Raw genomic sequence first — 22,128 nt, forward strand, 5'->3', positions numbered from 1 at the left:
CCACCGGGGTTAGCAACTTGCAGCATCCCGAACTCATCCCTTCCTCCCATCCTCGGTGAGCTCATCATCCTGAGACTGCGAGAGGCTTCCTCGTGCCTTTGCAGCTAGTGGTCAGAGGCACCGCGAAGGGGACGAGGGGGGGCAGCCAAGGGCCTCTGGAGGCCGTCTAGTGCACAAAATGAGCTTGCCCATTGGTCTGAGTACTTGTGGGGTTGGGAAATCTGCTTTTGGGGGCTCATTCATGTCCTCAAAGAAAGCCTTCTGCTTTCAGGGCTCCACGCAACCCTCCCGGCATCCTAACGGAGTCTGAATGCGAGCGGCAGGTGTCAGGCAGGCCAGCTGGGCCAGGTAGGGCCCTGTCCAGAGGCCGCCCTCGGGGATGCGCCAGGCTCTCTGGGAGCGTCTGTAGGAGCGGAGGAAGCAGCTCAAGCCCCCAGGAAACTGGCAACTGCAGTGTGGACAGGCCTGAGACGTGCTTCTGGAGGCCCGCCTGCTGGCGGGGCGGTGGCCCCCTGGGCTTCTCGGCTTATTGAGGTTTAACTGACAGAGAGAAATTGCCTTTCCTCTCGGGATATGAGGAGCTGCTTGATACACACGTGACATGATGAGTTCATGGCCCCACAGGGCTACTGTTGGGGTGCGTGTGCGGACAGTCCTTGGGGTCTATCTCCTGGCAGACGTCACGTGTGCAGTGTGGCCCAGGTAGCTATTGTCAGCGTGCTGCACCTGACCTCCCCCGAGTGCACTCGCCTTACAACTAGAAGTGTGTACCCCGTGACCAACATCCCCCATCTCCCCAGCCCCCAATCCCCAGCAGCCACCCCTGTACTCCGTGACCAAGAATTCAGCTTTTTTAGATTCCGCATGTCAGTGAGACAGGCTTCATCTTTCTCCATCTGACTTATGTCCCCCGGTGCATACCCTTGAGGCCCAGCCGTGTTGTCGCAAATGGCAGCGGGTCTTTTCTGCTATAGCCACGGCGCGCGTGGACGGCTCATCTCTCCACATTGCGGCTGCGGGGAGGGATGCTGCAGTGAACAGGGCAGTGCACATATCTCATCGAGGTCCTGATTTCAATTCCTCTGGGTCCAGATGCTGAGGCAGGATCGATGGATCATAGGGTAGCTCTAGTTTGAACTTTTTGAGGAACATCCCCACTGGTTTCCAGAGCTGCTGCGCCATTTCGCTTGCATACCGAGGTCCCATCTCCACAGCCTCACCAACACTCATCTTTCCTTGTAGTTTTGGTGCTGATCCCCCCAGCAGGTGGGCGGTGACATCTCTCCGCGTTGGGATCTACATTTCCCAGAGGAGGGGTGACGCTAAGCCCCTGTCTGTGTGTCTGTGGGACAGGCCGTAGGTCTCATGCCCCAACACCTGGTTGGTGATTTTCCCATCACACAGCCCTAGTTCTTCTTTACAGCAAGATCTGTTAGAGACTAGAGATGGAGAGAGTCCTCACGTTGGCAGAAGACTGGCTGGTCCTTGGGGGTCAGCTACTCCCTGGGCCCCATAGAAGGTGCTGGCGTCTCCTGGTCACACGGCTGGGTTCTGATGATGAAGATTCCAGAATCCAGGTCCTTAGGCTAGAAGCCGACTGCCCTTTTGGACTGTGAGGTAATAGAGGGGAAGAGGAAAAGACCCCAGGGTGGAGAAGTCATCCCGGGGACCCTCCCTGGGAAACGTGCTAGGGCTGCTGCCGCAAAGTCCCACAGAGAAGGTGAGTTGAAAGGATGGGACTGTACTGTCTCACACACATTTGGAAGCTAGACTCTCAAGGTCAAGGCATCATTGGGGTTGGTCTCTCCAGCCGAGGCCGGTCCAGACCTGTCTCCTGGCATCTGCTGGTGGTTGTGATCCTTAGTCTTCCTCACCTTGGAGATGCTCCCGTCAGGCAGCCCATCTTCAGACACTGCTTGCCCTTTGTCTCTGCCTCCGTGTCCACATTCCTGTCTTTATCAGGATGCCCCGTGTATAGGATTAGGATCACTCTCATGATCCCATTTTAACTTGGTATCTCTGTAGAGACCCCGTTTCCAAGGAAGGTCAGGTTCTAAGGTGCGGAGGGTCAGGACTCTTTTTTTTAGGGACATATTTCAACTCAGAACTGTTTCTCTTCCAACACCATCCCTTTAAAAAAACAGAGTTCAATATATGATTTCAAGTGATCTTAACTGCAGCATTTCTGGCGTTGACCTGTAGAAAGAGCTCGGATTTTGAACACGCGGACAAGGGTGTGCACACACGGTTAATTGCGGGGGAAGCTTGGAGGCGCCCACCTGTAATTTATTCTAGTTCTCAGCTCCCGGCCAGCCCGCTGTTGTGCTCGGCCCCTTTCTTGCTCAGGCTGCTGCTGCTTTGTCCTGCACCGGCCCAGAAACAGCAGGTCCACGGCGAGCACGCTGTGAGCCCGGCCCACGGCGCCTACCAGTTCCTTCTCAGGTAGGATGGAGGAGAGCATCAATGAGAAAAAATCACATCTGAGGGCTCTGATGAGCCTTCTTACTCAGCAAGAAGGAGCAAATCTAGAAAAGGGTGGGAGCATTTAAATTTCCAGACTTGGGAATTATTTTAAATGGGTGGAGACCGTATGCTGGTAGTCTAACAGCAGAAGTGATTTTTCTTTTCTCTGAATCCCAAAGATGGTCATTCAGTCATCAGAATCCAGGGGCATCTGGTAGTCAAATCTATGCAGACATATTTTTCACACGACTCTGCTAGACAGTCTTGAGAATAGAGTAAAAGATATAAAGTACATCTGAGTCCTCATGGAGCTTCGATGCTAGTTGATAATTGCCCGTGGAATATTGGTGAACGCCCAAATACAAATTTAAATACCAATTGGTGTCAGACAGCTAAGAACATGCAGAGTGAAGAAAAGAGGGGTCTAACCTTAAGGATTTAGATCTCTGTTTTTTTCTGAGTTTTTGACTGCCTGGAAACAGCAGAGTGTATTCTCTGATCAACTGGTACTTGGGATTTTTTTTTCCCTTAACATGCCAGGAAGGATTATCTGCCAGTGGCACCCTATGCTCATATAATGTCCAGTGGTAGGAAACAGGTATGTGCCCTAGCAGAGAATAAACTAGGCATTTTACGGCTCTCCTGTTTACTGGGCTGTGTGACCTGGGGCAATTAGCTCTGCAAATTTCAATTCCAGTGTGATTAATGCTGAATTCACACTTTCCGAGGAAAAATGCCTGGGACTTCTCAGATTACAACGTACCAGCTTCCAACGCATGTCACAGATCCCACATCTCAGATTTGCTTCGGTGCTTGACCACAGCGGTATGCTGGGGTAATGGATAGAAAACTAGCTGTTATTTTCTGCTGGAAAGCCCTTAGCTGAAATTTAAAAGGTGAAGTAGACCTTTCTGAAGTGTTATCCTCTGGTCTACAAATGTAAAAATTCACTGATGTTAATAACCACTTTTTCTGCATTTCCAAATTCTAAATACTTCTAAAGGTTTTCACTTTTTGTAAGTTGGAGTCCAAACATTTTTCGAGACAAAACTAAACCTGACCTGACATAAGACTATTTATAGTCTCTTTTTCTTTAATCTTACTTTCAGTAATATTCATGTATGTCATTGCCGGCGTAATAGGTGTTTGGTCACATGATGCTACTATTCCATGCTTTACCTGAAATACTGTCAATGCACATTATTCTTTCTAAAACTATGATGGTTCTGCAAAAATATATATGGCCTGAAAACTTATACATAGTAGATTCTGAGACACTAAAACTGTCTTGTATTATATTTCTTAAAGTAACACACTTTAGCAGAGATGAAAAAAGGTAAATACATTATAATAACAAAGAAAAACCCAACAACAACAACAAACAAATAAAAAGAAAAAAAAAAAAAACCCACCTGAGGGCAGCCCAGGTGGCTCAGCGGTTTAGCACCACCTTCAGCCCAGGGCGTGATCCTGGAGATCCGGGATCGAGTCCTACGTCAGGCTCCCTGCATGGAGCCTGCTTCTCCCTCTGCCTGTGTCTCTGCCTCTTTCTCTATCCGTGTCTGTCATGAATGAATAAATAAAATTAAAAAAAATAAAATCCACCTGAGTATGGTCAGATACTCACCCAGCAAAGCTTAAGGAACTTGGGGGAACTGTGGGAAAAACTTTGCAATGTTTCTGCTTATCTGTCTTAAGAGCCTGTCCGCCCTCAGCCCTCTACCATTTTGTGAAAGTGAGCCGTCATCCTCACAGAAGGGCACGCTCCCTGAGGATGAATGCTCCCGTGATAGAGTAACAGAAACTCACTTGGATGTGTGTTAAACGCAGTCCTCTCCCAGAGCATTTAAGGGCCGTACGCATTCTTACACTGTCTCAAAATGCTGTCCAAGACGTTTGTCAAGTTGGTGACAGAAGAATGGAAACGACCTTGAAGAATCGGTGGTCAGTGGAAGTTTGGTCCCTCTCCTCAGGGTGGCTCACGCTTCTCCATGCAGCCAAACCCTCCGAGTATGACGAGGTGGTTCACCTGCACCCAGTTTACTCTTTATTTGTTGAAATGTTATCTACTCCAGTTAAAGTGAGACTCAAAATACACAAAGATTGGAAAAGGAAGATACAATTTTATTGACAAAAAACCCAAAGACGTTATGGATTTATTTCCAGAAATAATTGTATCATTCTTACATAGAAGTTCAATATTCAAAATTCATAAAACTTCTCTAATAACATTGATAAACAAAAATTAAGATACCGTAACATTTACCATTTACTATAGCAACAGAAATACAAAGAGTCTAAAAACACAAATATGCAGAAGACACAGATAAATATACTCGTTATTATCAAAAGTTGTTGGAAAGTACTCATTGGAAAAGTAGATCAATGCTTAGGGACAGAAAAAATAGAAAATTAATGTATGTTAGATATTTTAAAATTGATCTGTAGATTCCATGCAATTTCAGACAAGGAATAAATGTACTTCAAAGAGATTTGGGGCCGGACACAAAGATTCTTACCTGTATGGCTTAGCTTCAGCTGCCGTAATTAACTCCTGCAGAACAGGAGCTTGAACCAGAGACGTTGATTCCCTCACAGCTCAGGAACCTGGGAGTCTGAGACCAGGGGCCAGCATGGCTGGGTTCCGGGGCGGGGGGTTCTCCTCCCGGTTTACAGATGCCACCTTCTCACTGTGTCTTCACACAGGTGGAGAGAGGTCTCAGGTGTCTTTTCCTCTTCTTCAAAGCCCATCAGTCCTCCCAGATCACTGGGAGGATTACAGAGTCCTCCCCACCCTCTGAATGCACTTAACTCTAATTACCTTCTAAAGAACTCTCTCTCTCAATATAATTGCACTGGGAGTTGGAACTTCAACCCCTAAATTTTGGGAGGACACAGTCCAGCCAGAAGCATTATCCATCAGCAGTAGCTCTATCACTTCTCTGATTATAAGTTTCCTAATATCCATAATAAATAACATAGTCTGTCTGAGACAGTTAGGGTAAAACTTATGGTAAGAAGTAAATGACCCAACAGTGTAGGATGCTGTAATCCACCTCTCTAATTCCTCTTTATGCTTCCTGAAATCACTATGTTTTTGTTTTACATGAAATATAGTAAGCCATCACACAAAGTCATGTTATTTTTGTGACTGTTGATTTATACTGTTACAAGATGGAATACGGCCATTATTTTTTTAAAGTGTATTAATTTTATACCACTGGATATCAAATATTGTCATAAAAAGACATATTTTTCAAGAAAAGTAAAAATTTAAAAGAAATTAATATTCGATCCTAGTGTCTCTAATCAAATCACAGGGTATTAGTAATTCCAAACAATGCTAAGTAAGAGTTTTGCAAGATGTCTTTATATTTTTTTAAAAAGCAATGAGATATGATAACCGTATAGAAAATTTGAATTTTAAATAATGTGGTTGAAATCTTGAAACTGTAGATTAGTAATATCAAAATATTAATATAAAGCTTTAAATCGTATACACACTCAAAATGATTTAAACAGAATGGTTTACATGTACATACCATGTATATTAATTCTATTCTTAATAGTTTGGGAGAAACCTGGGTATAATACTTTGTCCAAGACAATGGAAATGTCTAAATTTTAAAACTCTGAGCTCCCTTAATTGGTCTCGTGTTCTCTATATAGAAAGACAGAGTCTTAAGTGCCTGAAATGACCAGGCTGTGGGCAATCATCAATGAAAACCCGAGGTAAGTGCCAAAGTATTTGCATATTTTCGTCATCGTGAAAAGGTTATACAATTTAACAAATGCCTTATATGCAGAATACATAAAGACAAGCCAATGGAAAAAATGGATAATCACTTGAATATACAGTTCATAAAAAGAATATTAAAGTGGCCTATAAATATATGAAAAGGTAGTCAACATCAATCACCAGAGAAATGTAAATTATAACCATGATCAGGTAGCTCTGTACACACACGGGAAAGGGTAAAGTAGAATGAAGTGCTAAGGAGAGTGGGGGGCACGGGGAACCCCAGTGCAGTGCTGGAGGGAGTGCGATTTGGATTAACCAGTCTGAAAAGGATGGTCACTAATAGAGCTTCATTTACATGCCCGATATCCCAGCCAACCAAAGACGTGCGTAGGAACGCTTATGACCTGGCTACACACAACAGCCCAAAACTAGAGACTACCTAAGTGACCATTGGTAGAATGGATAAATGAGCCGTGCTATATTCACACCAGAGTGGAGTACAGGACAGTATTGAGAACAACAACAACAAAAAATAAATAAAAAAATAATGTAATCTCAAAATCTCATATCAATCTAAAAAAATACTGAAAAAAGTTAAACATTAAAAATGGAATGCTGTACGCTTCCATTCATAAAATGGTTGAAGCAAACATAATAATGTACGAGGTTAGAAATTGGGAGGCTGGCAATTTTTGGCAGAGCTGGTAATTGTATGGAAACACGATGCTTTCTTCTAGAACACTGGCATGCTCAGTCCCTCTGTCTGGGGTGTGGTGATGCTGGCATGTTCCTCTTATGAGTATCTATCAAGTTACCTACTTACAATATGTTCATTTGCCCTTATGTATTTTATGCTCAAATAAAAAGACTTTAGAGAGAGGGCGCTCCCTGTGGGATAAGCTACCTTCAAAACAACTGAATCACGTGTTAAATATCATCTGCAGGTCAAAGAACATCTCCCCAAAAAATGTAGCCAAATGGCTATTTCCAACCTGATTGCTCATGGAAAAGAGGTGTCTCTGCCCCCTTTAACACAGGGACCAAAGCGGCTTCTCCTCTCTTTTCCATATGAGGACGACGACCCAGCTCTGACCCACTGAGCTTTTGTAGTTCTGAAGGAAAACGTTAAAATGCATTAAAATCGTTCTTATTACTGTATTTCACTTGCTTCCCAGAAAGCCTATCATAGGGATCCCTGGGTGGCGCAGCGGTTTGGTGCCTGCCTTTGGCCCAGGGCGCGATCCTGGAGACCCGGGATCGAATCCCACGTTGGGCTCCCGGTGCATGGAGCCTGCTTCTCCCTCTGCCTGTGTCTCTGCCTCTCTCTCTCTCTCTGTGTGTGACTATCATAAATTAAAAAAAAAAAAAAAGAAAGCCTGTCATAGAAGTTATTACATAGATTGGTGATGACGTCACAACTTTGCCGCAAAGTCAGCAAAAACCCAATTCTGCAAATGAATGCCAGCTTTCCCGTGCCCGTTGATGACCAAGAGGAAGAGCCTTACCAACCAATCCTTTTCTTCCATACAGAGGACGCAGTTCTTTCTTCTTGCTCCTTATTCGTAAAGACCCCGAAGTGGTTCTCCCTGGAAGTTCTCCAGCTCTGTTTGAGAGTTGACCTCCGTGGTCACACGTTGTGCGCATGTCTATCCTTTGCTGGACTTAGGGTGTTCATCCAGCATATAAATCATGAGCATCACCAGGTTCAGCTAGACCATTCCTCCAGTTTAGACTTGTCCGCTCACACTCTTGATTTGCCCAGTTCAGTCACATACTCAAAGTCCGAACTGTGAAAACAAAGCAACAATATGGTGACTAATTATGCTTGTCCAGTCTGCAGTAATGAGTTGTGAAGGGCATTTACTTAACATGCCCCCTCTGAAGCATTAGAACATGATTGCAAATGGCACGTGTGATGTCCAGCAGTCTTCTTTTTTTTTTTTTTCCAAAATGTTTGCAAGTTATACTGGGAAGTGGGAACACGGAGGCAAAGTGACAGCTCCCGTCACTTAATGAGACGTTTATTAAGAAACCAGGACTGATGATAAGCTGCAAATTAGCCATAATATAAGTAATCAGCAGAGATGTCACATTGGTAGAGGAAAAATGATAAACAGCCAAATGCTCATCCCTGTGCTCATCAAAAAGTACCTGCAGTTCATTACAGACGGTAATTTGCTGGAATCCCAAGATGTAGGTAGAGGAAGTAAGTGTTTTTTTCTAAAGTGCATTCATCAGTGCTAGTCTGTGGTTTCAATGCGGATTTCATAGATTCCTCAAATCACACCTTTGAGGTTTATAATTTTACCTAAGTACTATCGGTGTGAAGTATAAAGTATCGGTAGACTCTGAGACTTTGGGATGTGTCAATAAAATTTAAAGAAATAATATTCCAGGAAAATAATTCAATAATATAAGCATTTTCAAGTACTCCCAGTGGGTACATAAGCATATTGGAAAAGAAATCACTAATTGCAATTATAATGGATTTCTACACTATGTATACACCCCAAAGATGGAGGTAGAAGGAAGAGACATATAAAATGGGTTATTAAAATCCTTATTAAAGTACTCAAGATTAAGGTGTTCTAGAATGAAGGAAGATGTCACAGGTAAGATTTCATAATTTCCTAAAAACTCAATCCATACCTATGAAACGCTTGCTGGGGCCATCCCTGAACAGCTTCCACCTGGAAAAAATCATGTTATCCATACCAGGCACGTTTCCAATATGTTTGCATTATAAGGTTACCCGAAATAAGTATTTACCCTTTTCACCCCTCCAACCTTAACTGCTTAGCACGGAGCCAGAAACACAGAAAGAAATTAATAAGCACATTGATATTCCCATGTTGGCTTAATATTATGGGTACGGAGACTGGACGGTGCTTTAGTAACCACCATATCCAGCTTTTTATCAAGTGAGATTTATGTGCCTAGAAAGCTATTTATGCAAGCTGAAGACTCCCCATGGTTCCAACCCAAAGATAGCAAATAAATATTAATTGACTCCAAAAATAAACAAAGGAAGGAAGGTAGGAAAAAAGGAGGAAAGAACAAATAAGTAAACATTAACGAGGTGAAATAAGGACCACACAACAATGTTCTGTCTTACAAGTAATTGCCAAACCCCAGTGATGACTGCAAAGACACATCTGAAGCCAGCTGGACATACTCAGTTCTTCTGTGTGTGTATAATGATCATCTATCCCTAGATATTATCAAATTATCACCTACAATGTAATCCCCTAAAACAAAATTTTAAAAACTCTGTTTGGATTTACTAAGGGCTCCCGAAAATGAGTATTTTCTTCTTAGACCTGTCTGAACAAAACCTTCCAAAGCTTTCATGCTGAAAGTCCATCATTTCTTCTCAAATGACCAGTACAAATGGGAGGGGGGGGATTATGTAATAAAATGGAGGAGAAAAATACTCATGTGTTATATATAATCTCAAACACATGCAAATAACATCATATACTGTCATAGATGATGATATAATATACCTTAAATAACTTTCATCTGAACTCATATTAAAATCATTATCAGATTGATCTGTTTCACTTAGTGACATGCATTTAAATTTTCCCCACGTTTCTCCATGGCTTTATAATAAGCTCATTTCTTTTTAGCTCTTAATAATATTCCATTGTCTGAGTGGACCACAGCTTATTTATCCATCACTCCCTGAAGGACATCTTGGCTCTTCTAATTTTTGGAGATTATTAATTTTATTTTTTTTAAGTAGGCTATATGGCTCAGCATGTACCCCAATGTGAGATTTGAACTCACGACTCGGAGACCAAGAGCTGAGCTTAAATCAAGAGTTGGACACTTACCCGACTGAGCCATCCAGACACCCCGAAGTTTTGGTGATTATGAGTCAAGCTTCTACAGACATCCATGTGTGGGTTTTTGTGTGAACATAAGTTTTCAACTTCCTTGGGTGTGGGTTAAGGAGCATGATTGCTGGTTTATATCATGATTGCTAGAGTTCCATAAGAAAACTCTACTTAAGACTGTTGTGAAAAATTGACAACTGTCCTCCAAAGTGGGTGCACCATTTTGCATTCCCATCAGCAATGAATAAAGTCTCTGTTACCCCACATCATGGTCAGCATTTGATGTTGTTAGTGTTCTGGATTTGGGGCATTCTAATAGTAGGGTAGCGCGAGCTCGTTGTCGTTTTAGATGGCATTTCCCTTATGACGTAGATTGTGGATGATCTTTATTTTCTATTTGTCCATCTTCTTTGGTGAGGTTTCTGTTGAGACCTTTTGCCTGTAATTTAACTGGCTTATTTGTTCTCTTATTATTTGGTTTTAAGAACTCCTTGTATATTTTGAGTAAGAGTTCATTGTCAGTTATATTCTTCTAAAGATTTTCTCTCAGTCAGTAGTTTGTCTTTTGCTTCTCTTAATGTCTCTTGAGAGAAGTTTTTAATTTTAGTAAAGTTCACTTTAATAATCCTTTCGTCTATTGTGTCTTTGGTGTTGTATCTAAAAAAGGCACCATTTTACCCAACATTCTCTAGATTTCCTCCTATGCTATCCCTAATGAATGTTATGCTTTCGTGTTTTGCACTCAGTTTTGTGAACCTTTTTGAGTTAATTGTGGTGTGGTGTGTCTACATTCCTTTTTTTTTTTTTTTTTGCATGGTGACACACAGTTGTTCTATGTGGAAAGTTGCCCCATTTGTGGAAAAGACCATCTTTTCTCCATTGCATTGTTTGTGCTTCTTGGTCAACTATTTACATTTCTTTTTAAAGCTTTTGTTTATTTATTTATTATTTATTTATTTATTTATTTATTTATTTATTTATTTATTTCCTTATTTCAGAGAGAGAGAGAGAAAGTGCATATGAGTAGGGGGAGGGGTGGAGGCAGAGAGAGAAGCAGACTCTCCCACTGAGCAGGGATCCCAATGCAGGACTTGATCCCAGGACCCCAGGATCATGACCTGAGCCGAAGACAGATGCTTAACTGACCGAGCCAGCCACCCAGGCGCCTTGTCAACTGTTTACTTTTATAATAATGGGCCAGTATTGGTTCAGCAAATGGAACAAAGGAGTCACACCAATGAAAGATGATAGTACTGGGAGAAACTGTATGAAGGGTAATATGACTATTGTCTATACTTTGAGCCAATTTTTCTACAATACTAAAACTGCTCTTGAAAAAAGCCTGAATCTTAAAGAATGCCGGCCATTCACATTGCCATCTTCCCTGAGATCATTTAAATACGTAGAGTGAGAACTGGCATGGCTTGGAGGACAGAAATAGCTGCAAGGGAGGAGGCACGAGCTACATCACATGACCAAACTTATGTCACGTCTGGCACGTTATGAAACTTGGGCTTTATCCATAACTGTTTTACATACACAACATATTTTCCCCAAGGAAATAGCTAATAATCTGGAAAATAATCAGAAAAGATACGGCCTCATTGTAATAATTCAGTGGCTTGGGAGAGGTACGTCGGAATTAGCCCAGCCTCTGCCAACACCAGGCCGGAATATCTTTATTGGGGACTGAAGCCACCCAGGCAACTTTCTGCAGTTTTTATCTACAACATTCCTCTGTCTTGCTGCTTGCTGTAATCCATGTCAAACACCGGCCCTCCACCACAGAAAATAAAATAGTAAATGGCACCTAATTCACTGAACTTAAAAGGTGTTACAGAGTTAATAAGCAAATTAATTTATCATCTTCAACCAGAAGAGTAATTAAACTCCAGAAGAAATCTGACTCATAATTGAAAATGAGTAATGAGCAAGCAGGATGTGAAGAAAAATAAATAAGCGTAGTCATTAAGAGAGGAAGTTAGTCTAACAAGGGGGCATAATGTCAAGTATTTGTCACCTACGGCTCAGAACATCCTGCGTCCATGCAGTGGGGTCGCTTCCAGGAAGGGGCCTGCGGTGGGGCACGGTTGGGGCTGTCAGGAGGGGCAAGGCCGCTGCGATGAGTCGGGGGTGGGTGCCTGGGCCCCCCCACACTTAGCCCTTGACGCCAACAGCGTGCAGCCACTGGGCCAACAAACGGTATCCAGGTTTCTGGACTTAATTACTTCTGACTAGTGACCTCAGCCCGCAAAAGTCTCCACCAAACTTACTGAGGATGACCTGGTGAGAGGCCAGTTTCATAAATTTGAGGTTGAGTCAGGAGTTTCTAGAACTTTGACCAGGTTTTGCACATCAGAGGACGAAACGATGTAATCTGAAAACGTCGGCCTTCTTTTTGTCAGTCCCCGTCGATGGAGCGAGTTGAATGTCACGTACGCGCACGGCGCTGTGCAGGAATCTAGTAAATCTAAGCGACTGCAATGAAATGAGAGATGGAGTTGGGGTAATTAGAAAATAAAATTAAACAAAGCACCGAAATGGTGAGTAGGTAACACAGTAAGTACTCGCCAGGCAGAGGGCAGATCGGGCCAGCGAGGGCTATTTGGGTGAGCTTCTGGGATGGGAGGTTGGCGTGAGAGAGGCTTCGAGGGGTGTGGGCTTCAACCTGACATGGCAAGTGTGGTTTAATAGGAGCAGGTGCCTGCGGGGCCAGGACGGCTGCGAGGGCGAGGGGGGCTGGGAGCCGGGCAGGTAAGCCTACAGGTGGAAGAGACGGATCAGGAACAGGACGGGAGGAAGTGGGAATCCAGCTTCCCTGGAACTGACCGGGAGGCCACTCCACCTTAAATCCACCTGCGTTTCCCTCCGCGTCTTCCCACAACCCCGGCAAGAACTCCACTGTCTGTCTCAATCAACTGATTTCTGATTGCATTACGACCAGTTAACCGAATTAGTTGAGAGATGGAGAAATGTCTGCAACATCATCCCATTTACGCTGGTGGCCAGAGGTACGTGAGTTTGTCGTCCCGGGGTTTCTGCTCATCAGAAGCGAAACATTGGCGTCAGGGAGGCAGCGGCATGATAGTTCTTTCTCCAATTAGGCCTTGGAGGCTCAGCAAAGGGACTAATCCTCTTTATCTCGCAATAGCATTGACCTGCGTGTACACAGGCTCTCCTTTTCTGGGCTTTTGTGTGGAACTTGGCACTGCTTTGAAAAGTTATTAAATTATTCACTTTTAATTTTTTTATTTGCCGTCCACTGCCCTATTTTTTTTTGAAAATGTAGATATTTTAAAAGATTTTATTTATTTATTTGATATAGAGGGAGAGAGAGAGAGAGAGCACACAAGCAAAGGGAGTAGCAGAGGGAGGGGGAGAAGCAGACCTCCCATGAAGCAGGGAACCCGATGCCCCAGGATCATGACCTGAGCCGAAGGCAGATGCTTAACCAACCCAGGCGCCCCCTGAAATAGTAGATTTTAAATAAACTTTTCCTTTTAGAATTGCTTTAGTTGTACAGAAAAATTGCAATGATAGCACGAATCACCCTGTAACGCATCCCCATTTTCCCGGTGTAGGATGTTAGTAACACCTTACAGGAGCATAGCACACCTGTCGCCAATAAAGCGACAACATTGAACGTTATACTACCAACTGGGGCCCATATTCTGTTCCGAGTTCCCTGGTGCTTACCTCACATCCTCTTTCAGTTCCAGGAGCCCACCCAGGATGCCTACACGACATTCAGTTGCCACGTCTCCTGAGGCTCCCGTTGGCTGCGACCTTGCAAACACCGAGAAGAACTAAGATGCAATACAGAACACACCCCTGCTGGGATCCGTCGCACGTTTCCTCCTCCTGAGACCGAGGTCGGGTGCTTCGGACCAAGGGAACCAAAGCCAACTGCCATGTTCCTCACATAGCATCTCTGGCCGACACCGCCCTCACGGTCCATGGGCTCACCGGGTCTCCCCTGGCCAGGTCAGGGCTGGTAGCTCCCCTGCGGTCGGGCCTTTCCAGCCCTTTCAGGCCCTGGGCCCGCGGGAGGGCAGTCTGCGACCCAGAAGGGGGAGCCACATCCCACCTCCTGGAGAGCGGGCCACCTGCAGCCGATCAGGGCATCTGTGCGGCCTGTGCCGTGTCTTTATTCCATGACTTATTCCTATCGATATGGGCACATGGGTGTCTATTGTGTGTTTTGCGATCTAACCCGGTGCTACATCATCCACTTTGTGCATCTTGTCCTTTCAGCTTCAGCCCCTGGGACCAGTCGCCTCCTGTGGTCTCTCGAGATTTTGCCGACAGTGTTTTCTTTACTTTGGGTTGCTTTTGTTTTTCACTTTCTCACTTTCTGCCACTACAAGAAACACCAGGCTCATCTTATCTATTATATTATTTTATGATTAACAGAAGCCCAGAGTTTGTTCAGGTTTTCTTTGTTTTTAGAAGTTGTCCTTTCTTGATCCCTGGCACACCACGGTGCACTCATCAGAGTGCGGTCGGGCAGTTGTGCTATGCATTTCCTTTTATTTTCTTACTAAAGACTCCGCTCATCCAAGGTGACCTGTGCCAGCACCACTCACCGTCATCCCTCAGTGAGGTTGATTCACGCATCTGTATTACAATTATGTTATTTTGTCGTAGTTGGTATTCATTCCTGGAGTTCCCCAACCTCCTAAAAGATTTTTCTTAATTTGCATATGTTAAGACTCCCTTTCTGTGCTGTGAAGTTCTATGAGTTTGATAAATGCAAAATGCCATGCATCTACCGCTGCATTGTTACACACTATTGTTTGATTGTGCCCCAAATCCCCTTGCTTCACCTTCACCTTCCCGTTCCATCACACAGCTGGCAGCACTGACCATTTTGCCATGTTTGTATTTTTTTCATGTATTTGGTACCGTACACCATATAGCTTTCCCAGACAGGCCTCGTTCACTCAGCAATATGCATTTCAGGGCCCTCTCTCTCTGTGCCTTCAGGGCTCATTTATTTTCTATCACTGAATAATATCCTGATGTATAGATACGTCCCAATTTGCTTATCCAATCACCTATCAAAAGACATCTTGGTTATTTCCAGTTTTCAGCGTTCATGAAAAAAGTGCTTATGAGCGGCTTATTGGTGTGGACGTACCTTTTCAGAACCATCGGATAAATACCAAGAAGTGCTAAAGAATTATGCAGTGACTATGTTTAGTTTTGTAGGAAACCACCAGATAGTCTTCCAAAGTGGCTGCACCATTCGGCGTTCCCACCGGCAGTGAGCGATAGTCCCTGTTGCTCCCCATCCCTGTCAGCACTTAGTGTTGTCAGGGTTTGGATTTTAGTCACTCTAATAAGTGCTGTTATTATCTTGTTGGTTTAATGTGCAATTGCCTAATAATACATGACAGAGAATGTCTTCTTGTAAGGCTGTTTGCCATCTGCATGTCTTCTATGGTGAAGCATCTATTTAGATCTTGTTCTACCTCTATTTAGGTCTTGTTAAAACCTCTTTTTGTTTTAACTGAAACTTTATGCCTGTTGATTAGCAATTTCCCCACCGTGGAGTACCTGGTGGGCTCAGTGGTTGAGCATCTGCCCTCGGCTCAGGTTGTGACCCCGGGGTCCTAGGATCGAGTCCCACATCGAGCTCCCCACAGGGAGCTTCCTTCTCCCTTTGCCTGTGTCTCTGCTTCTCTCTGTGTGTCTCTCATGAATAAATAAATAAAATCTTAAAAAAAAAAATTCCCCCACCTCCGTAAACACCATTCCATCTTTGATTTTGTGAATTCAACCACTGTAAATACCATGTCCACATGCAATCATTCAGTCCTTGTCTTTTTGTACCAAAGTTTCTCACTCAACATAATGCTTTCAATGTCTCTCCATGCTCTCTTACAGGACAAAATGTCCTTTTTTAAGGCTGAATAGCATTTCATTGCCTGTCTTTGATTTTCTATATTTTTCAGAGTTTTGAACATGAGGTGACCCAGTGATCTTGTTTTGGTTTTGATACCTCCTTGCTTAGTGTTTCCTAGGCTTCCTGGATCTTTGGTTTAGTGAAAATTATTATTAGTTAATAATTTTCAAATATACTTTTTTTTTTTTAAAGATTTTATGTATTATTCATGAGAGACACAGAGAGAAGCAGAGACACAGGCAGAGGGAGAAGCAGGCTCCCTGCTGGGAGCCCAATGCAGGACTCAATCCAAGGACCCCGGGATCACGCCCTGAGCTGAAGGCAGATGCTCAACCACTGAGCCACCCAGGCATTCCTCAAATATTCTTTTCCATTACTGCTGCCAATATCTCTGTGCTCTCTCTCTTCTCTATTTCTACTTGTCCAGATATGAATGTATTCTACTTTTTGAAATTACTCCAAATTTCTTCAATGTTCTCTTTCTTTTTTTCCTCCTTGTATTTCACTTTGAGTAGTTTCTGTTCAACTATCTTCCAACACACTGGTTTCCTCCTAATTAAGTACCCAACCTATTGGCAAGCTCATTAAAAGCACTCTTGATTTCTGTTGTAATCTGTTCTTTCTTTTTTAATTTCTAGCATTCTCTTTTGATTTGTTTCCTTACTTCTCACCTCTTTGCCTATGTTATATATTGTTGTGTGGTATCTACTTTTTCCATTAGAGTGTGACTTCTTATAACAGCTAATTTAAAGTCCCTGTCTGTGTGTAGGGGAGTTTTTCTATAATCCTATGATTAAATTTCATTTTTTTAGTGGTCCTGTGTTGCTGGGATGTGTTTATCAGCTTTTAGATTTTCCTTTGGTGCGACAGGCATCCCAGGGGGACTGCAGGTGGCTGAGTTTCCACTCCCTGGGATGAAGAAGACTTCCAAACAGCCTTTTCTTCTGCTGAAAAGGACTCACCATAGGAAAAACTCTGGAGTTACTTAAAAATGGTTGCTTCCCCCCATCCCCACCCCTGTAGGGCCATGAGGGTTCTTAGAGTAGAAACCCGCTGCAGTTCCTGGAGGCGAAACCCCACGGTGTCTGCAGGCCCTGGAGCTGTTCCTGTCTCGCTAGGGCCCATTCCACCTGCAGAATTGGCCAAAGAGGTCACTCTGATGTTTCCACCAGTTTATGGCTTCAGGGACTTCAGGTACAGGTGATGTCCTGGATTGGCCTCCCTCCAGATTTCAGAGTGGTGGTTTGCCCTGCAAATTTTCTGAAGTTCATGAAAAGTCAGTTGTTAGCTTTTTCAACATTTCTGTTATGATTGTTAGGAGTCCACAGTGACAACTTCTGATCCGTTTACATGTCAGAGCTGAAACTGGAAGTTTGTCTCTTTTGTTTTATCCTTTATGAGTCTTTACATTTAAAGTGAGTTTCTTATAGAAAACATACAGTTGAGGTTTTTGTGTTTGCTTTGTTTCGTTTTCAGTTTTTTCTCTTCTCCATTTTGCCAATCCCCCCTTTTAAAAAATTTTGTGTGTATAGAACAATCACATTTAAAGTTTTACTAATGCAGTTAGGTTAGTACCTGTCGTATTAATAACTGTTTTTTAACTTATTGCTTCTCTTCTGTTTCTTTTTCCCCCTTCTTTCTGCTTTCTCTAGTTTTAAATCGTCACTTCGTAGATTCAATTTTATCTCCACCATATGCTTTAAGGGCAAAATATAATGAGCACCTCCTTTTTTGGGCCATGCTAAAATTAGACTAACTTTGCTCATTAATTATATCTCATAGAGGTGACCACTTTGTAATTTATTTCCTCTAAAGGTCTTCTTTTTTCTTTTAGTATTTAGCAAATTCTTTGGAATATTGAGAAAATTTTCACTCCCTCATAAAATGAAAGACAGAAAGCCAACACACACAGAAATGTCTCAGCCTTTACGTAAGTAGCAGTCCTATGCCATCTTTCTCTTTGTTGAATTAAAAAAAAAGAGAAATGAGAAAAAAAAAAAAAAAACATGGTTAAGGAATTAGCTGAAAGTCACAGAATAATGGTCCCCAGCTCTCAGTGATGCCCAGCTAGCCATTTGTGAAAAGGAATGATCATGAAGGTCTGAGTTAAATCATGTTAATGTAAGAGCCTACAACAATGAAAATGCTCATTCTGTGATCATTGTAGCTCCAATTTCCACTATTATTATTAGTGAATAAGGTGTCTGGGAGTTCATGGTACTATTCTTAGAACTTTCTGTAAATCTGATGTGATTTGAGAAAAAAAATTATAAGCTAAAAATAGACCATACTACTAATGTGCCTTGAAATCTGAAATAAGTGATCTTCAATTAATTACAGACAGTGTGACATGATTCTTCATGTCCTGTAGCTGCCTTTTTACCTTTGATAAGAATATTGTTCACCTGTGAGTTTCTGAACATTTCACCTGCAAAAAAGGAAGGAAATTCTACAGTTCATCTTTTTTAATGAAAAAAAGAAAGTCCTGGGCAGCCCAGGTGGCTCAGCGGTTTAGTGTTGCCTTCAGCCTGGGCCATGATCCTGGAGACCTGGGATCAAGTCCCACATCGAGCTCCCTGCATGGAGCCTGCTTCTCCCTCTGCCTGTGTCTCTGCCTCTCTCTCTCTCTCTCTCTCTCTCATTCTCTCTCAAATAAATAAATAAAAAAACTTAAAAAAAAAAGTCCTCAGAATTTTTCTAATAAATTTATTGACAATGAAATCATGGTTCTTTATTTACAGAAGAGGTACACAATTTTGTTCTGTTTAATGAACTATAATAAAACAGGTTGGCTTGGGTGAGAAGACAGTATTACTATTATCACCACTATTATTATTTGTGATATACAATGGCATCCTCAACTTTGCTTTTGCAAACACTTTTTACCCGACAAAGGCACAGGCACTGAGGTGCAGACACCGGTCCCTGTCTCTCTTTCTCTCAGCCAGGACACCTCCAGATCTCTGCTGTGTTTATGCTGTGCCACCTTTTCCCCTTGAGTGCCTTTGTCTGGGACAGGACAGCACATGGGGAAGACCCTAAATTCTTGCATAAACACAAAAGGTGAAACCTACCAGCCCTTGGGAACAGTTGGAAATTTTTAAAAATAGATTTTTTCTTTGGATTTGACAACCTAAAACGTTTGTTTTAGTAGGATGGGTTCAAGCTTCATGAGGATAGAGCCAACTGCCTAGAGTAGCTCGAGCTGAAAATTCACGGTTTGCTAACTCTCTAAATTACCTGGCACCCTGTTCCTGATCTCCGCTACTATACACACGGGAGAGAAACAGGCTTTGGAAAGGCAGCGTGGGCCTCCGGCAATCTGAAAATGCAACAGAAACTGCCTTGGACATCGGATTAATCCTCTAGATCGTATCAGTATCTTTGGCAAACCCCATCTTCTCTGTGCTACAATGGCATTTCAAATGCATAAATAACTGCACGCTGGAAGTGGTCTTTACGTAAAAGATTTGCATGATACCACCAGGAAGGAAGACTGAAGCGGACGTCAGACCTTACAGCATGTGCTTTACTCCATCTTGGGAGGGGACGCAACTGTTTGTACAAAGTGGCGAGCATGTGCTTTCCAAACGGACGCGCATTCAGTTTCCACATCACTTATGCAGAGGATCGCAGCGGAAATCCAAGCTGCTATTAAATCTGAGAAATCACATTTAGTGTCAAAAAGTAAGGAAACTGGAAGATGACTGCATCCTTCCGGGTTTTGTCACTTGCCAGCTGGGTCACCTGACCTCGGATCAGTTCCATGATTCTTGGCCTACCATTTTTTAATATCTATTAAATGAAGTTTCTATAAAACACACATATAAAACCTCAAAGATGGAAGTATCTTATACATTGAAAATAATAACCAAATGTCAATCGGTATTACTCAAGCAAGGAACCTATCGACCACCCCCCCCCCCGCTTCCTACTACTGTTTTATGCCTTTCCAAAAAACATAAATAATATTAAAAACTTTCAGCATTTGCCGGGTAGCAGTGCTGGGAGGAATAAGAGTGTGGATTTTCATTCCTCTGCTGGGTCGTAAAGACTATTGACTGGGTGCTGACCGGCGCGGCCTCCCCTGCCTCCGCCTCCCTCGTGTGCTTCAACCTGCATTGCTGGCCCGGCCCGAAAGGCTCGCTCCGAAACTTGGACTTCTTAAATTCCCTGCCACGCTGGGAACACTTCGTCTCTGGAGCTGATGGGAGGGTGTGAGAAGATGCCAGTAGATTAATGGCACAAGGCCGCTGAAATACAACGAGCCTCACGGCCGCAGAGCATCTCTGAAAGCAACACAAAGCCAAGACAAAACACCTTCTTCTTGGCAAGAGGGGATAACTTATTCTTAGGTTTTGTACTCACCTCATCTCTTAAATGGCAGTAAATGGATTTTATGGAAATGCTTTAAGTAAATAATTCTTTAAAAGCCGCAAGGTATCTCACAGAGTCGCTCCTGGGTTCGGGAGCTTATTTTCCCCTCTGTGTTGTGAACGATTTCACCGCAGCCTGACGGAAAGGTTACCGGGACAGGCAAGAGTAAAATAAGTTAAAAGGGTGAGCGGTGACCTTTGACAATGTGGAAAGACATGTTCTATTTTACAGGAAAGCTGTCACCACGTAGATGACGGTTGTATTAATGCGGAAATTGTGGCCACTGTAGGAAGGTCTTTCAAACTCTCAGATGCAATAAAAACACTCATTTTTGTTGAACTCATGTTGCTTGAACATTAGAAACCAGTTTCTTAAACCTGTTTGCGATAGCAGTAACAATTAAACCGGGTGACTTTAATAAAGCTCCTACTTGCAACAGCCGGCTCTACAAAAATATAACATTTTCCGGAATAAATTTGAACCCTGTGGCAGACTGTACGTTGCAAATCATGACATTTTGCTAAACAACACTGAAGCCTAAATCTAAGTAGGTGTATACTACCTGCTGGGTACAAGATTATAATTTCCTAAACTTGTCATTTTTCCCAAACTCTAGACTTCTAACGTGTAGACTTCATACAATTCTAATCCTAATTCTGCTCAGTCCAGTTTGTGTGCGTCTGTGTCATCATCTGTGTGACACTTGACAAGTTGCTGCTTAAATCTATACAGAAAGTCTAAGCATTAAGAATAACAGGGTTTTTTAAAGAAGGTGAATGCAGTCCTGACCCAGCTCCCCGAAACCCCCATAAAAATGCTCTGGGAACTTGGTCGTTACGCTGGCTTCTCCCTCTCCCTCTCCCTCTTGCCTATTAGTGGGGATCTGGCTCCGCTGGGGAAAGCACTGCTCCGCAGTCTCTGTGTCAAGGCAACCTTCCCACGTGTCTTTTCAAGATCCAGGAGCCTGGTGGCCCTGAGACCTTGCCAGGTCCACACTGCATTGGTCCGTGTTCACCTTCTTTTGATAACAGCATCCACTTTCCTTTTGAGGACATGTCTGTCCTCCAGCTCTGTTATTAGGAAAAAAGATGATCCCTCCTCTTCTAAAACAGTTTCCCAGATGCTTTGGGATAAAAAAATTAATAATTCCTTTCTTCTCCACATCATTTTATAAATAAAGGCATACCTTTTTTCAAAGTTGCAAACCTAAAGATATTTTATTAAAGGAGCCAGCTGAGCATCCATTTTACTGTTTATCAGTGTTTGGCTCCTAACGTGCTGGGGAAGATGATTTGAAATTGTCTAAAGTTGCAGAGAAAGTGATAGTCAGAGGACTATTTCAATGTATAGAAAATTTCTAGAAAGACTGGGGTATTTATGATTTGCCTCGGATTATTTGTCAGGATTGCAGAGCATGACTTCTTCAACATCGATGCTAATCAGTGACCTCAGAAGTTGAATCCTGCAAGCAGTTTATTCTGATTTTATTCTCTTTCTTATTAAAAATCTTTATCTGTTGATAGTTTGGTTCTCGCGGTCACAGTGCCAGGGGAGTATGAACAGGAGGCAGATGTAGGTGTAGACGCCTGGCTGGGAGCAGGGAGCCGCAAGACCCCTTCCTGAGATCTACTGGAAGCACCCAACATGGGCATGGCTGGGTTCCGGCGCCGCTTCGGGCAGGGGACTCCGGGCACTTCCCATTTGGCCCCTATTTTGAACTGACACGTGTATGGCTGCCCTCACGCCTGTTCCCCCATTGCAGGATGGCGGGATGGGAAGATAAGCTGTCCCCAGGG

General features: G+C 43.1%; 2 long non-coding RNA genes across 3 annotated transcripts in view; one reads left to right on the forward strand and one right to left on the reverse strand.

The window, feature by feature from the left end:
• The window catches only part of LOC112658983 (uncharacterized), a 32,319-nt gene extending 30,751 nt beyond the window's left edge, over positions 1-1,568 (reverse strand). Inside the window, exon 1 of the long non-coding RNA XR_003136076.3 lies at positions 922-1,568. This is a non-coding gene — a long non-coding RNA (uncharacterized LOC112658983). The remainder of the gene's footprint in view (positions 1-921) is intronic.
• LOC112658982 (uncharacterized) lies at positions 1,568-18,627 on the forward strand. 2 transcript variants are annotated; one of them, XR_003136075.3, is made up of 7 exons: positions 1,568-1,720; positions 6,133-6,195; positions 12,453-12,590; positions 12,942-13,058; positions 13,761-14,031; positions 17,790-17,885; positions 18,296-18,627. It is a non-coding gene; the product is annotated as an uncharacterized LOC112658982 (long non-coding RNA). The 2 variants fall into 2 exon arrangements; XR_003136074.3 differs by having other exon boundaries at positions 12,453-13,058.
• The last annotated feature ends 3,501 nt before the right edge of the window (positions 18,628-22,128 follow it).

Source organism: Canis lupus, chromosome 2, assembly GCF_003254725.2.
Source record: "Canis lupus dingo isolate Sandy chromosome 2, ASM325472v2, whole genome shotgun sequence".
NCBI classification, from domain to species: Eukaryota; Metazoa; Chordata; class Mammalia; order Carnivora; family Canidae; genus Canis; species Canis lupus.